General features: G+C 37.1%; 1 protein-coding gene across 3 annotated transcripts in view; it reads left to right on the top strand.

Moving 5' to 3' along the window:
* pex5la (peroxisomal biogenesis factor 5-like a) overlaps positions 1–17,741 on the top strand; it is a 77,300-nt gene that overhangs the window by 12,947 nt on the left and 46,612 nt on the right. The window lies entirely within an intron of this gene.

Here is a 17,741-nt window from a genome sequence, read left to right on the forward strand (position 1 = left end):
GAATCATTGGCAGCCTTCATTTAGCCGAGATAAGAGATGCACATTGCCTTTTACTTTACATGTTTAGGTTCTTTTTCTAAGGTATTTATTTGAGGATTTGTTGCATTCTTGACTTAAAATAAATAATTATAGAAAATGCTTTGAGACAGACTTGTTATCGGTGTTTGACACTGATTCCGAAACATAATTTCCAACTTGTCTTAGGAACTAACATAACTATTATATTCTGAATTCTACTTATATATACTGGCATACTTCCAGAAAAGGTCTGACAAAATAATTTCCGAATTCCCACTAACAAATCTATTAAAGTATTATCAAGGAATTATATTATCTTTTTTAGATTATTATGTTGGTGTAAATCTCCCTGCAGTGAAACAGAGGATAAGTTGTTATCCTCTGTTCCTCTACGCTCTACGCTGGTAGAGGACAATAGTCATTTTTCCTTATGCTATGATTACTGCTGATTGCCTCTTTTACTAGCCAAAGGACTTAACTCCCACAACAGACCAAGATGATTTAAGGAAACATGTTAATATTAGTGACGCAAAGCACTATTTCAGTTTCTTTCTCTTTTCATTCATTTAAAAATCAGTCAAACAGATCAGAGATTGAATATCCTGGCCCTGACAAACAGAAAAGGCAGTTTAAAAAATAGAAAATAGCTGTTTGACATGATTACACGTGGCTCTCAGCCTCTTGTGTAATCAGCCCTGCTGTACACATCTAGTGTTACGTGAGGAGCACTTCATTCGCCCCGCCACACCTCAGACACAAACACGTCACCAGCGCCGGCTCCAAATGACCAGCAGAGACATTTGCCTTCCATGATGAACTCCTCGCTGTGTTAATTTGCACTAGAAATGTGAAATTTACATAAGGGGAAGTGGGAACACCAGCATCTGCCTCTCCATCAGAGAAAAAAAAAAAAAAAAACACTTTGGTCTTCTTGAGTGGTCCAACACGAGACAATTATCATACTGATAATATACGTCTCTGCCCCGATGAATGTGGCTCTTCAGCAGTGATTGGTTGGTCAAAAGATATTTTCAAGCTGTTATTATCATCAAGTATCAAATTATCAATAAGCTCTGCATAGGCAATCATGTGGTACAGTGTTTCAAAATGGAAATTGGAAGCAGCGTCTCTCCAGAAAGCAATTGTGAAATCTTAGATTCCCTAGTTGCTAGTTGGGCTTAAAGCCAGGCTCTGCTTCAAAGCAGGAAAGCCATCGCCGAGGAATCCCTGGTCTGCTTCCTTTGTGTATCTGTTTCCATCCAGAAACCACAAATCACACCCTGATATCATTACTTTCTCCTTTTAATAGTTTGTAGTCACAGAATGGGCTTTAATGACATAATCTGCTCTCCCGCTGTGTAAGAAGAAAGAGTTGTAAAACTTTATAATTATGACCTATTTGAACATGACTGCAAAATGAGGCACTGAGATTTCATCAAGAAATGTTAACAATAAACGCTGTGGAAATGCTTAATCAATGCTATCTGTTAAAGTGGGACATTATGCAAAAATGTGAGATAGAAAGATTTTCCTAATTACAAGTGATGCTGATTTTCAGGATCACACAGACATTTTGTTTAATGATCAGTGAACTTGGAGCTGTGCTAGCTGGCTGGAAGGGGTTTGGGTTAGAGGTGGGCATTTATATCATTTATGAGCTAACATGATACAAATTTTGATTTATTGATGTCTTGAATCTCAGTTAAAGATGTAAAAAAAAAATAAAGAAACTGGAAGTATTATCAGGGAGGTTAATTTTACTGTCTATCTATCTATCTATCTATCTATCTATCTATCTATCTATCTATCTATCTATCTATCTATCTATCTATCTATGACTCAGGAAGGATCTGTTTTCGTTGCCGGTTTTATTTGTAATAAATGGCGTTAGGCCACTGTGTTCCTTGATCATAGTTTGATTTTCCATCCAGGATTTTAGGAAGGATTAGTGCCGATTTAAACCCAAGAGCTTGAAAGATTTAATCTTAAAAGAGGGAAAGTGAGATCATGATGTGATGTCACCTCTGCCTTTGGATTAAATTTCCTGAAAAAAAAAAAAAAACATGTCAAGGTATTAATGTGTGTTAGATGGTGCTTTTGTGTAGCATTTGTATTATTTCTCCACTGAGATCACTGAAGCTGTGAGAGGACATTTATCATCAGACCAATGTCTTTTGGTGGTGGTGGAAAGATAAACTGTCTGCTGACTTCTCTCTTTTCTCTTTCCTCTCTCTTTATCACACACACTTGGGTGCTCTATCATCAGTCTGGAAACCACCTCACTCTCACAAACCTACATAAACATGTTGAAAAATAAAATGTGTGCCTCCGCAATGCAAGAGAAGCAGCTCTAACAGTTGACAGTTTCCATTTAAGGCATCCTGCTCTTTATATTTGACACATTTTTGATAGATTTATACCATTACTCTGTGATGACCACAGTGGAGCCATTAGATGGTTCACTGAGCCCTTTCTTGAAACGAAATGGCTTTGTACTGTACGCCTTAAAGGCATTTCGTCTTTGTAAGGAAGTACAATTTTCTTTTGTCCCTGAATTACGTGAGACGAGCAGCTTTATGCTGTCAGAAACCTGAAATGTTCCACTTTAGAAAGAATTTGAGGTCACTCCCTTTACTGAACCTGCTGAACTTGTCCAGAGGATGCTTGTGATACAATTTGACAAGTGGAAGTTGACTGTCTATCAGGCCTTTGTGATGTTGCTTCACATAAACCTTAATTATATCTGAGCTGCTGTCCCTTTTTTAGATGCATTTTAGACCTTCAAGTCTTGTGTGTTTTTTGGCTTATGGACCGTCATTTTCCCCCAAATGACTGTGGAAATCATGAAAGGAAACTGATATTCATCTCATTCTCATCATCTCTGTTATGTTATTTTGCCTGGTGCATGAAATAAATTGTATTAATTCAACAGAAACAGAAAATGTCAGTTTGCATGGCAGAAAAACAGAAATCTAGTCTGACAGTGTCTCTAAAAAAATCTGAATAATCCTGAAAGAATTCAATGGAATATTATTTTTCAAGTACACATATAAAGTGTGTATAGATTAAACACACTAATCTGTGTCTATTGCAAATAGAATGAAGGGAGGAAAATGGCAGACTAAATATATGAATGGTAGCATCACCCCCCACATATATTTATATCGAAAAACTTAAACAAAGGTTATATTTCTCCTAAGCTGCATAATCTCAGGTTGACACATTTACATTTTTACTGTGGTAAAATCATCTCTAATGGAAAATAAAGTCACGAGCTGAAAGAAAATCATTTAATACTCCATTTGTCATAACTAATTCTGATTAATTACACACATTCTGCGTTGGATTTTAGTCAGTACAAAAAATAAAATAATTATCTCACAGTATTTGAATCAGAGTTAAGACACAATGCACAGAACATGTAAATGATTGTATTACAACATAATTATCATAAACTCTAATCCTTTCATGACGCTGAGTGAAAGCCGACATTAATTTCCTTTCACAGCGTGAGTGAAAATCCTTGAACAATAAGCAATTTTTGGCAACATGTCTTGTTTGCACAGATGGATTTGAAACTGCTCCAGTTTCAAAGTGAAGAAGCGTTAAGCGAGAGGTGGGGTTGTGTGTCAGCAGTGTGACTCCACTGGACGTCACAGTGGGGGGCTAAGTAAGTGTAATATGATATCAGGGGACCTACACTGGACCTACAACTGGTATGTAATGTGTAACCTCTGGAAATCTGATTTCTATTGATCCATTTGTCATATTTTCTGTCCATTTTATGGAACACTTAAAATAACATACTGTAATTGAGTTAGATTACACAAACACAAGCAGCAGGAAACCGGTCATTGTCAACAAGATTTGACTGATGTGAAGTCAAAGGTAAAGACAACCTACTAGTTCAACAAGTAGCAGGAACCTGCTTTTCGTCCCGTCTTATGTTATTTTATATTTATTGTCATTCACAGCTTGAAAACAATATGATGGAACAAAACATTGGATGCCAGTCTAGTGCCACCATAAAAACAATAGATGTGATTATTAACTGTATAATAGTTTTTCATCTGATCACATTGTAGGTTTTTAGAAACTTCTTTTAGGATTTTGCGGTCTGCGTTCAACGTGAACTTCCTACATGCTCTCCACTCAACCTAGTATCTGATTCAAATTCTTTTGAGATCTCCTAATCTCAATCTAAAGCTGCTACAATCTTCTCTCTGAAGGCCTCAAACAGTTCATTCAGTCTTAACCTTTAACTGTCACAGCTTCAACTTTTAACAGTAACACACTGGACTAAATGTCTGAGGTTGAGCCTCAATTAAAATTCCAAGTAAGTGTCACAATCATGTGTGTAATATTAGCCATAAATGTGGGCTGTACTAGGTTAATCCTCACCAGAACCTGCATTGTTTTCAAACCTTATTTTACAGAAAATCACACTTGTTTAAGGTAAGCAGACACATCTCTGTCCTGCTGCGCCTTTGTGAGCTTTGGGTGCTCCGGTTTCCTCCTACAGTGTGAAAACAGGCTTGTCACATTGATTGCTGATTCAAAATTATTTATAGCTGTATGTGTGTCTGCCTGGCTTTTTTTGTCTTGTGCATTTCCGTGTTGACCCTGCACCAGATTAACAGCCTGTCCAGCATGTACCCGATATTTCACTGAAGGACTGCTGGGAGAGCCTTCATCCCCTGCACGGCCATGAACAGGACAAAGCAGATGAAGAACATGAGTCAGTGAGAGTGCCCCAGCATTGCCAAGCTAATAATTTGCAATTTGTGTTATCTGAAAGTGTTATCTCAAAGTAAAAACATGCTTTAACTTTGGAGCCTGTAAGGAAGGAGTTAGGCTAAGAGGTGCTGTGTGTTCAAAAAGACTAAGAATGTCATACACTTAAATATATTAGACAGACTGTGTACTGCATGTGTAATCAAACATGTATATTGGAATATGAACACAGACATCAATGGACAGGCACCAGCTTCCTGCTCCACCAGAGGTGGACTGTCTGAATGTTCCTGCAACATGAATTGGAGATTAATTATAAATGGTAATATAATGGTGTAAAGTGTTGGTGTGTAACTATGTGTGAGCCAGAAGGTTTTATAATACGTCTTGTTTTCATCCTAGAGAGCTCATCTAGTTAAATCCCTCAATGTGTACACCAACTCTCTGTCCTTTCTAAACTAAGAAATCTGGACGTAAACAATCTTCTTTAAGGCTACACTAAATAAAAATGTTGCATATCTCTATAAAGTGGCATAGCAATCCAAAAAAAAAGGAGGGCATAAAGTCAAACTTCTGCAATAAAGAGCACTAAGGAGCAAACATAACGGCTATTGGTACTGCAACTTAAAAGGACAGTGATAAACTGATCTACAGGGAGTGAGGTAGTGCAGCTGCCCGGATCTAGGACAGTCGCCGGCTCAAAGTGAGTGTCGCTTCTGCAAAAAGAGCCTAATGCTATTTTCCAGCCAGTCGTTAGTAATCAGGTTATTGTACCCTCCTGCTCAATGCACAGAGGGGATTCTCCTTCTTTTACTGTCATCCCTCATCATTAGCAGTTGCGAGCCAAGTTGCAAGTAGCAGCACAGCTACCGTGTAAGTAATGAGTTGTGCACACGCTGCAAGGGGATCTTATTGTCCGCTTCCTCCACGGTTTTTCTTAATGGGCAGGTGAATGGAGAAGGAGGAAATTGGCCACCAGGGCCTGAAAAAGGCTTTTGTACTGTCAGGATTCGAGGCGTTATCAATGGAGAGTTACAGAGGAGAGTTCAACCCGAGGCTGAGATTTACCGCCCCATCATCATTAAATTTCCACTGCCCTTGAGTCACTCTTCATATATTGGCCACTGTCAAAGTGCCACCAGGTCTGATCTGCTCCAAAGGCAGATATAAATACATTAAGCATTTGTGTTTATTTTGATCTATTTCGAATGGTTTGAGCTATGAAGCATCTCAGTTACCATTTGTGAGTGTTTGTGAGAGCAAAGCTGCTGTTTTTAAAATGGTAGTTTACCACTAGCTTTAATTGTTTTCTTTTCCTAGTGATCCAAGGATTCCGTATTTTAGAAAATCTGAAGATCTTAAAAAAACACAAATGCTGATGTAACAATTAGCTATTACCTCATAATGTATGCATCATATGAAAAACAGCTGCTTTATCATCTACTTTGTTGTTGAAAGCGATCTAAGTCTATGATTAGTCTTTGCTGACAGAGTGCACAAAAGTGCAAAGGCAGAAAAAAAATGGTTGAGCTTATGCTATATCATAAGTTCATCACTTTCTTTAGTGGCTCACAGATGGTTGTTAAGTGCTGTGTCCAGAAGAAGGAGAGAGCTGACTCATGGTTATTTGTTGAACAGCTTTAGGATGATTCATTTACTGCTATATTAAGGCTTCCTGCCAGGTCATTTACTGTCTCAAGAATGTGCATTAGAGTCAATGTAATAACCCAGTAAAAGCCCCACTTAATGTAAGATTTGTATTCTGATTGCTGCTGGGCATAAAAAGACAGCAACATTTGATACAGAGTAATTTATTTATTTATTTTTTTTTCATTTTAAAGTTTTGTATTTCCAATTTGGGGTTGTGGTGGTGATGTTTTATTTATTTTATTTTTTTGTTTTTCCACTTTTGTGCATCCTATAAACTTCACAAGCACATAGTACTAATTATAGGTAGATTCAAGCTATTGAATCTATTGTAGTAATTATAGGCAGATTCAAGCTATTGAATCTATTGTAGTAATTATAGGCAGATTCAAGCTATTGAATCTATTGTACTTGATGGGCATGCTTATTAGGATGCCCATCAAGTATAGTTGTGCAAATTAACTGCACTATATTGATATAAGTTCTTACTGCACAATCACTGCTACAAGCATGGCAAGCACAGAAGTAGAAATGTGAAGCACACCATAATCACACGTAGAATAACAACTATGTTTTTACCTATTCTTTTGTAGACTACAGAAATTATTTGTGTTGATCTCAAACATGCAACACTAAAAGAAAAAAGATATTCCTTTGTTATGCAAAAGTAGGTTTTTCATTTCCTGCTTAAGTATTACCCGCAGTTTTTGGGAGACTGAATTTCAGGCTATAGCTGTTTGTCACAAAAAGTGCTGGTCTTTGGTGATGTGATGTAATTTATCCTGACTCTAAGCTGAACAGAAGGACTAAAATACTGTAAATGACGCCTCATTTAAAGGCAAGTAAAATCCTTTCAGAAAACATAGATGCTGTTTGCTTGTCAGCTGATTTTGAGGTTTAGATCATTATTTCTGAAGGCATTGAGAATTTGACTAATGTGGAAACTCTGGTTTGAATGAAAGAGGAATCAGTCAATAAGGAATCAGTTTGCCCTAACAATTTCTAAACTGTCACTACACTGTTGCCTTGCAGCAAGAAGGTGTTGGGTTTGAATACTGGCCTGCCTGTGGTCTTTCTATATGGAGTTTATATGTTCGCATGGGCTCCCTCTGGGTACTCTGGCTTTTTCCCACAGTCCAAACTTGACTATTAGGTTAATTGGCTTCCCTAAATTGCTCTGTATTATGAACATGTGTGTGTATGAATTGCCCTTTGATTCATGCACACACTGGAGAATTGTCCAATAACCACTAACCCAATATCCGCAGGAGATAGGTGCCAGGCTTCCCCCAGTCCTGTATAGATAAGCAGGTATATATAATGGACGGTGCAACACTCGTTACAAGGCCGAGAAATAAATGACCATGCTAATTAAAATGAAGGCTTACAAAGACACTCTAATCTCTAATCTTCAATTTACAGCTGGTGAAAATCTCAGTTTATTAGGGAAATGAAAATAAAGGCATGAAATTGGTAATAGTTTGGATGTTAAAGCCCACACAGCTTCAATAATTGATAGCTGACAGCAAACTCTGCAAGGCTGTTTGGCTTGTCAGCTGCATAGCTGGTCATGACCGCTCAAATTAAAGCCTGCTCCCCTGTCCTTGTGGCTGACACGACCATAAAGAACCATCAGTATGTTTTCCCAAAACAAGAATGATCTCTGCTCACGCAGACTTCACTTTAAAAGTGCACAATTCAATTTCACCCCTCAGTCAGGAGACATGCGGAGTAATCTAACTAGCTAAAAGAAAAAAAATCAATCTTCTACTCAGAAACCTGGAGGCCCAAACAAAGCTTATTATTTTGTGCCTTGTTACCTGATTGTGGAGGAGTCTCCAGAGAAAACATACAGATTCAGGGGAAGAGAGAAGAGAAGAGCATGTTAAGGGGAAGGTAAACACTCGACAGAGCAGCTTGTAGACCTCTGTGAGTTTATAATAGTTCATTAAGTACGAGCTTGTAAGTCTGAACAAGATAGATCTTATTTAAGAGCCGTAATTAGCGGCATACAAATTGGGAAAATGAAACATGAAGGTCAGAGAAATAACAAGTAGCTGCAACTATTAACACCAGTTCTAGAGGAAGCAATTGGCATTTTAATTAGATTTAAATCTATTATCTTTTTTAATATTCTTACCTCAAGACAGAAATTCAAATCTGTGCATGTATTTTAGCTCTATTAGTAGCATAATTCATAAAAGCAGTTGCAATTAAATATTACATACTTAAGAGTGTTTTGTCAAACATACCAAAGACGTCAATAAAAAGCTGTTTTTTTATTACCAAATTTGATTCAAGATAATAAATGACTCATCTAGCAAAAGAAAAAAAACAAAAACAAAAAAAAAACAGCAGGTTCATTTTCACGCTGAAGCTTAATAAGCTGTGTTCTCTCACCAGTTCACAGCTATTTGCAACAAAACATGCTCAATGTCCAGTGTGTATACATATTCATATATCAGGTCACAGTTGCTCCTTCATCTTTGGGATTTATGCAGCCAAACTGAAACTGATTACATGCTCTGTAATCCAGAGTTAATTTTTCATGAGCAGTAGCCTTTGTTTCATGTTCACGTTTCAACTGGAGCCTGGGCCATCTGCACATCACGCTGCTTCAGGTTGAAAGGTTTGACATGAGTATCGTGTTAAGGTCTGTTAGCACCCTCTTGTTTTTTTAATCATTTTGGCACCTAGTTTGGCTGGTGAAACTGGGCCAACATGTGTTTCTGACCTCCTGACCTCAGCTCAAACAAGGAAAAACGTGACCACATTAGAAAAATTGAATCTTCGACCTGGTGACACCACGCTATAAATAAGAGGAACTACTTTTTCTATGGTACTGTAAAAAGTCTTCAAATGAAAGCAAGTGGTGCAAAAAAAAAACCTTGCAATTATGTCTGACTTTATTTTTAGATTCATGAGATTTGATTTGTATACTTTACAAAACTAAATCATTATATTCATGGATGCTATTCACAATAAAAGCAAATGGTCTAAATTAAGTAGACATGATGTTTTTATCTGGTTTGCAACCTTATTATTGCCCCACAAGTTAAAACTTTGGTTTGACTTCTAAATAGATGAAAACTTCAAAATATAGCTTCATGTTTTGTTATTCTCCTGGCAGAGAAAGTAGTGATTTCCCCTCAGAAAAAATAACTTGAAACCCTAAAGTAAAAGACATTTGCTTTCCAACAGGAAAGTAAATTGCTTTGTAAGATTTTGATTCAATTATTAATTAACTACAAGGAACATAAAACCTTTAACAATAGCAAATGTTAAGAAGGAAGATATGACTGTCTGCCAGGGTGCCATTAGTTTGAGGGCAGTCCTGGTTATTTGTTTGCCCATTCGATGTGGAGTTAGTTGAGTTGTGCAGAGTTGCTGCTTAGAATATGATGACAGGTTCCAACTTTGTGCAATACTGCACACCAATTTTAGTCACTGTTGGGATAGTGGCGAGTAGTTGCTGAGGTTTTCCGCTCGTGGAAGGAAGCACAAGCTGACCTCCCGCCATCCTTGCTGCTTTTAGCTCCACCCATCCTGAAAATTTGGATAAACTGTGGATGTTTTTAAGACAGAAAAGGCACAAGGATGAGAATGTTGACTGGTTCTAACTTGCAGTGTCTTGTTTTTGTTATCTAAAATCTGTATTCACATAATTTTATTAAAGCCTAAGTGTAGGTTGTATGTTGAAAACATCAAGTGACAAGTAAACACTGGTGTAGTTCAGCAGATGGGTCTGTTATAGATATTGTTGTTGTTTCATACGGCTACTTGGATGGATTGGGTTGAACTGGTCTGTAAACCCCAAAGTGAAAAGGTTTATTCTCAGAATGAAAATATGAACATTGTTACATGTTTTTTTTCTTTTTTATTATGAGCTTTCTGTACATGTTTTTTCAAAAGCAACAATTATTCATGTGAGGGAAAAACTTCACATGTCTTCAGAACAATAACTGAACCTGGAAACAGACCCCATTCGAGCAAGGACTGACACTGTTGGCACCCAAAATATGCTTAATGGTTGAAGTCTTAACATTTTGTTGTCACTCATCACCAAAAAGCCTGTTTAACCCTTTTTTTCATCTTTTCTGACAACTTCTGGCAGCCTGTAATTTAATCTGAGTGCCTAAAACAGAAGCCAGGGTCTTCCTTACACACCCTAAGTGTGTGTTGGTGTGTGTACATCTGTGATGCAGACTAATGGGCTTTTACATGTCTATTAGATGGAAGGACACGTCTGGTTACATTGTGAATTCATTCATCTTATTTGCTCTCCCATCTGAACCTTGGATGTTGAACACGGAGCTGCAAGTGTAACAGATTACAAAGCCGAACGATACACGTGATGCCATTTATAAAAGAATCATCATTATAATGGAATTCATACAGAAGAGTGATTTATGAAGGTTATTATACGCAATGAGGTAACGAGACCGTCCCCCTAATACAGGGGTGGCCAAGTCCAGTCCTCGAGAGCCACCATCCTGCAAGTTTTAGAAGTATCCTTACTCCAACAGACCGGGATCAGCTCTACAGAGGTCTGATAACGAGCCATTCATTTGATTCAGGTGTGTTGAAGCAGGGATGCATCTGAAACTTGCAGGATGGTGGCTCTCGAGGACTGGACTTGGCCACCCCTGCCCTAATAGATTAGGCTCTGGTAGTCAGAAAGTGATTCTTTTCATCCATTTATGATCCTTTTAACATTTAATTAAAAGGAGTTTGAGATCAGAAAATAACTGGAATCGTATTATTTTTTCAATAAATGTTACAGCACAGACGCTGCTCAAGGGAGAAAACGGAAAACAAAAATACCCAACGCAACAGACTCTATGCATGACACTAAGCACTTAAAGACCAATTGTTAGCTAAAAAACATCTGTGAATAACCCAGAAATACCTCTAGTCCTAGCACATAGCATTTCCACCTTGGTTGACGTATCCAGTGGCAGAGCTAGAAGATTCCTGTTGATCTCAATTTGGATTTATGGGCAGTCGTGTCACTATTCTCAAGCACGCACTAATGCGTTTGCACTCAATTTCTATGTAAGTCATGTTTGCTGAGCTGTCCCAGGAAACCTCTGGGAGAGTTTTTCGCCATCTATAATCATTATGAGGCATTACTGTTCTCTCCCTCTCCCAGAGCATCGCTTCATTTTTGCGAAAGCTTGGCCCAGGCACATTCTCTTCAAAATGAAATACTACCAGCTGCTCTTCACTGAAATTAGGTTTGCGGGGACTAGGTTGAATGATCATTTTCTGTGCTGTAAATCCAATCAAAGATAAAAATGGTAAATAGCTCGTGTGATGATGAAACTATCGTTAATTACCTCTTGATTTATAAACAGACATTACCTGCACTTACCTGCAGTGCCGTAAATAACACTGAATCCACCGTTTTATACAGAGGAACGTCCAGGAGTTTCTTTATTTACCAGACAAAGAACATCATCTTGTGTGTTCATAATTTTGTACTTCTTTTAATGAAATAGATTAGATGTAACTTGTGACTTGTTACAGTTCTAATTAGAGAGTAGTATTTTTGTTGGTTGTCCCAGTCCTGTGTACTTTTTCCATACATATTTTGACACAAATAGGCACACTTCATGTGTAGTCCAAGCTTTGGCTTTAAGTTGCACCACTGGTAGAGAGAAAAAACATCACAGTCAAGAGAAAACAAAGTCAGCAATTTTAACTCAAACAATTAGAATTGGGTAACAAAAGTAATTAATTAGGTCTGGGCGAAAATCAAATCTCACTCATCCCAAATCCAATTTAAATTAGTGGTCTCTTTTTTATTTTTTCATTTTTCTTAAAAAATAAATTACAAATGACAGAAAATGGTTTACAAAACCTGTTATTATTTCAATCGTCCCTTCTGGGAGTTGATATTAATTTAATTTAAAATCCAAGTCCAAGATGCAAAATTATGGTTGTAAAAAATATATCCTCTGGACAGACTGACATCACTCTGGACTACAGAAACTCAAGGTATGCATTGTTAAAAATGATCCAGTGTATCCAGAAACTAAATCGTATCTTTAAATATTTGATTTGTTGATGAAATCAAAGTTATGTAACCAGCACTCACAATTCCTCATTTTGCTTTCTCCATTTTTTGTTAGATGAACCTTAGATGAACTTTATATTCCTCATACATTTTCTGATGCTGGCTTGTTTTTGCTATTTTTGTAGTATTAACTTTAGCATAAAATACTTTACAGACTTACAGTGGAAGCTTTCTGTGATAAAAGATTATCTGTTGATGGTCCCTGCTTCATTAGAAAATGAATGTAATGTCTTTAGGAAGTTACTTATGACTCTAGTGTCATAATTATATTGAAAATGTAGTGAAGTGATGCATGGAGATCATTAGAAAATGCCCTTATTGATCCTAATGTAGCTGTTAAACTGCCACCAGGGTTTAAATACTTGTCCAAATAATGCCTCTTTATGGAAAACAATAGTTTTGGCTGCAAAATCGTTAAACATATCAAATAATTTACCCTGCAATCATCGTGCTGTAAATAAACATATATAATTACATTGTACAGCACTAATTTAAATGCATCATCATAGCATTAAATTATAAATCAAAATACTTCATTTTGTTCAAAAAGTTCAACATTGTAATCTTATTTCTGTATTGTTGTAATAGCACTAAAGCTGCAGCTGCAAAACTATTGAGTAATTTAAACTTTTATTGTCTGTCATCAATAGACTGTCATATCTGTTTGGTTAACAACAACTCTAATTTAGAGCAATCATCCTGATGAGTGTAATTAATTCTCCCACTAACTTTAATGGATTAGACTGACAGACAAAATCTAATAAATATGCAACAGAAAACCATAAAATAATCATATGAATTATTATTTTTAGGGGGAACAATGATTAACTGTTTTTATTTTTTGTGTGTTATTAGAAAGAATACTTTATATTTTAATTGTCAATTTCAACAAATAAACAACACATTAAAATACAGATTTAGTGTTTTCTTTCATTCACTGAATTGTGGTCTATAATTAAATATACACCATTGCTAGTTTGAATAAATAAAATAAACAACAAAAAACTATTTAACTTTCCTGATTTATGACTGAGATTTAAATTGCTGGTCTGTAGTTAAACACAGGAAGTGCGGACATTTTGCCGGCTGGTGCCTTTCAGCAAATCGCTTGAAGCTGGCTTTGTTGACTGAAGGGTTCAAAGAATTACTAAAGCTTATATCCTCACAGCCCTGTCTGTCACATGTTTCGGCTCGCATTCCTGACAGGCAAACACTTCCACACAGATTACCAGCCAAATGCTGCTGTCCGAGCAATCTGCCCATGAAAGGCTGCGCAAACACAAAAAAGCTGAAACATTTTGAAATGACCAAAGCTCCGGCTGTGAGAGAAATTGACTATTTGATCCAGCCAAATGCATTCTAAGAAGATTGATGCCACACATCACTTCTTCCATTGTAGCCAAGTTGTGCTGAATATTGTCTCTTATGTTCTGCTGCATGATAGAGAAACAGTTTTGCTGAACCATTTGATCTGTTTAAATAGTCCAAAAGCCTGATCTGTACTCTTTTCCTGGATGTAATTAGATAACCATGGAATAAAACCTCCATGCTTCAGGCTTTTCATTTAAGCACATTACAGTAATTGCAATTGAATAGTTCATTTCGCCCCAAGCACCGAAAGGTATTTAATTGAAAACTCAAATAACATTTTTTAGTCTTTAAAGCGTTTTAAGTTTCAAAGCTTCATCATGTCCGTAGCTGAGATTTATCGTGGGAAGTTGGAGATTACGTTTCAGTTCTTATAAACCACCCAGAAAACATGAGTGTCTAATAAATGTATCCTCTACAGACAAGCCTTAGAGTGAGGCCAGTTATTTGCACAGGGATATAAATGTCCCTCAGCTGCAGTTTAATTTGGAGCATGCTTTGTAATAACTGCCATCAACAAAGAAATCCGCAGATTTTTGCCTGATGTCGCTGCAAAGGCTTCGCGCATTGTAGTCCAGGGCGATCAATGTGCATCGTGATGTAAGCCGCTCCTCCCACAAACTTATTTCTGCTCTTTTTCAAGTATGTCAGGCTGTAGATTCCTGTTTTGTTTACTGCTGATTCATTATAAGAACCAAACTCTCTTTGAGTCACTACAGTGGAAACAGTAGCAATAAAATGAAACAAATATATTCATCAGGAACAACTGATCTTAACTAGAAAATTAACAGCACAGCAAGTTCAGTTTTCTATTAAATTCTTTGTGCATCAGCTGTGAGTGTGTGACTAGAACCTGAATTCACAAAATTTAACATGTTTCTTACTTTCTTTGCAAATTGAGGTTTAAAAATGTTCTGTAATTTTTAATTTAATATCAAGAAGATCAGACAGAGACGAACTTGTGACTTTTCTGTTGCAGTGTAGAAAACTCTCTCTTTGAATGAGATGGGATGCGCTAGTAGTCGCCCCTATATCCTGTTTATTGTTATTTTCCACAGTATTTCAGCTCACCCGTGGCAGTATCTGCCACTCTAGTCCACAGAGTATAAGTTCATCCCTCATGCTGATCAATTTTCTGTTTGCCTGGAGGGACCAAGCTGTTTGTAGCTTCCCTGTGAAGTCGAGAGACAAAGAACCGAGGTATGCTGCATTTATGTAAGCACTTAAAATAAAGTTAGTTGGACTTCTCCTCTTGTTTCTTGAAGAGGATTCACCTCTCATCCAAAAAGTGTCTTTAGTTCTGATCATGGGTTATCAGGATTAAAAGTTGCAGTCAGAATTATTACTCTGCGAAGGTCACATGAGTCACCGACTCAATACTTCATTTGGTTCAATGTTTGTGAAATGCTTCCCAACGATGCCAGCATGAGGTGTTTTGATCACATGTTCCTATAGTTGTCTAACCACCAGGTGAAATAAGTCAAAGTTGGTCTCTAGTTTTTAGAAAGTCAGAACCTAAGGTCACCACGCTGCTTGTTTTATGTTTGTTGTACAGAGATTCTTCCTCTTCTCTCTTGAATCATCTATTTTCCTTGACCAGCAGGTCCACATTGCTGTGTTCAAAAGGAAGTCATTTAAGTGATGTAGGGTGTTAACTACCAATCATTCATTGTCTTTTTTTTTTTTTTTTGGTTTTTAGGTAGCATGTCTCTATTCAGTGACAAACGACCTAAGGATCACTGAACACCTCCACATGTCTGCAGGCAAAACAGTGATGTAGTGGTCCTTGTGGGGAATGACTGTGCCTTCGTTTTGAGGTGCATGAGGTCAGAGGGAGGAGGCTTGGTGTTAGAGAGAGTTGCTGAAACTTTGATATTAAGTTTCTCTGCCTCTTGTTTGAGATGTTGCTCCAATTCAGTGAAAGTCATACAGTCTTCAGTTCTTGTGGAAACATGAGGAAATCAAATCCCTTGGCTAGAGCTGCATATTCAGGTGGATATGTCCCTCACCCAATGGTCTGGATTAGCAAAAGCTGCAAGTCATTTCAGGTTCTGCTCTGGTGGATTAGGTTATGCTGTTGTTGTTGTTGAAACAAATGGGTTTTCATTAAAATAAATTAAACCTTCTTTTATGTCTTAGGAAGAAGATGGTATAGTGTTGACAGTTTCAGAGGAACTTGTTTAATACTTTGTAAAACACCTCTATCTTGATTATTCTTCCACCAAGTAACTTATTTTGTGCCTTGGAAGGTCCATTTGTGCCCAACTTTAACTTCTTGGCTGATGTGGCATCAATATTGCCGTGGTATGATTAATTTTGTAAATGGGATCACTCCCTCCTACAGCAAAACAACCCCACGGCTTTGGGCTGTGAAGAATACAACCCTGGTACTTTAAAGTTGAGATATTGTCCTCAGGCTTGCAAACTTCCCCTTATTTCCTCTAAAAGTAACGATTGTCATTATGGCCAAACAATTTTATTTAATCAGACTGCAGAACATGTCTCCCCTGTAGTCGTCCCCCTGTGCATTTGCAAGTTATACTACGTCTTTGTTCTGCTGCTTTTGTCGTAATGGCATCTCCCTCTCTCTGTGATTTTTTATGACTCATTTCACTGTAGACAGGTTTTTTTTTTTTTTTGTTATCTGAACAAAGTGGTTATACTAAGTATTTGTTTGAATACAAAAGCATGGAACCTTCAGGGTTTTAAATGTCGTATCCAAGGATGAATCTTAGTTGTGGAGGTCTACATTTAATTTCCTTATTTCTTTCCTGATTCCTTTTGATTTTCTTTGATCCAACAGAAGAGAGAAGCAGTGCATCTGTATTTTCACCTTAAAGTATATTATTAGATGTCCCCACAAATACCTCAAATGTTGGGAATTAATCTATAAGAAATCTTAAAGTCATGGATCTGAGCTTTTACAAATTTACAAATTGATATATGTGTGTGTGTGTGTGTGTGTGTGTGTGTGTGTGTGTGTGTGTGTGTGTGTGTGTGTGTGTGTGTGAAATGCATTTAACAAAAAATGTTGTCATTTTACACAGAGTCTACAAATATCCTGTTTCAGACGTGTATGTCATTCCATGTAAAGGAACTAAATTAAGTTTGAATGCACTCAAGATTAGCAATGTAAAAAGAATAGCATGTTTTGAATTATTATTAAAAATACTTACTGTTCTTGGTAAAACTATGTGAGATAAGCAGAATCTAAATTAGATTTAATAGAGAACCTAAGAGATGCTACATTTTAAGGTTGTTGCTCAATTTGCTTTGGAATGAGAAAAAAATTTAAAGCAAATCTGTTCCTCCAAGCACTGCAACATGGAAGAATATGAGTAAACAAAGTATTTGTTGGACGTTTTCCCAGTTTATGCAAGCCCTGAACATTTGACACGAAACGAAAATCTGACGAATCAAAAACTGCATAATTTGCATTTCAGACTAAAACCTCCAGGAACAAATGTTTGTGTTGCCTGAATCTCTGGTGGCTCAATTGCCGCTTCGCTTCTGGCTACATCTCAACGAGCCGTGCTGTTGATTTATACGAGTGAGTTCAAGCCAGAGAGAGGGAGCAGGTGCTTTATCAAGAGTATTAGGCTTTTGAGGAAAGTCTCCCTCTGGGCTCGGCTCATGCATTTTGTCACTTGATCAGCTGAGGAAATCAGTAGACGAAGAACCTAATTTATTTTTCTTACAAGCTGAAATGTGAAAACCCCTAATAAGATTTGCTTGCAGAGTATTTCATGGTCTGAACTGAGAGCTTTGCAGAGTAAAAACATTAAGTTAAAGAGTCCTGAACAACATTTTTTTATTTTTCCGTTTTTCTTGTAGTTATCTGCTAGTGACTCCACTAGTCTCAGACATTTCAGATGAAGCAGTGGAACCAAACAAT

Source organism: Poecilia latipinna, unplaced genomic scaffold (assembly GCF_001443285.1).
Source record: "Poecilia latipinna isolate Pla-1442-1.1 unplaced genomic scaffold, P_latipinna-1.0 Scaffold1336, whole genome shotgun sequence".
Taxonomy (NCBI): Eukaryota; Metazoa; Chordata; class Actinopteri; order Cyprinodontiformes; family Poeciliidae; genus Poecilia; species Poecilia latipinna.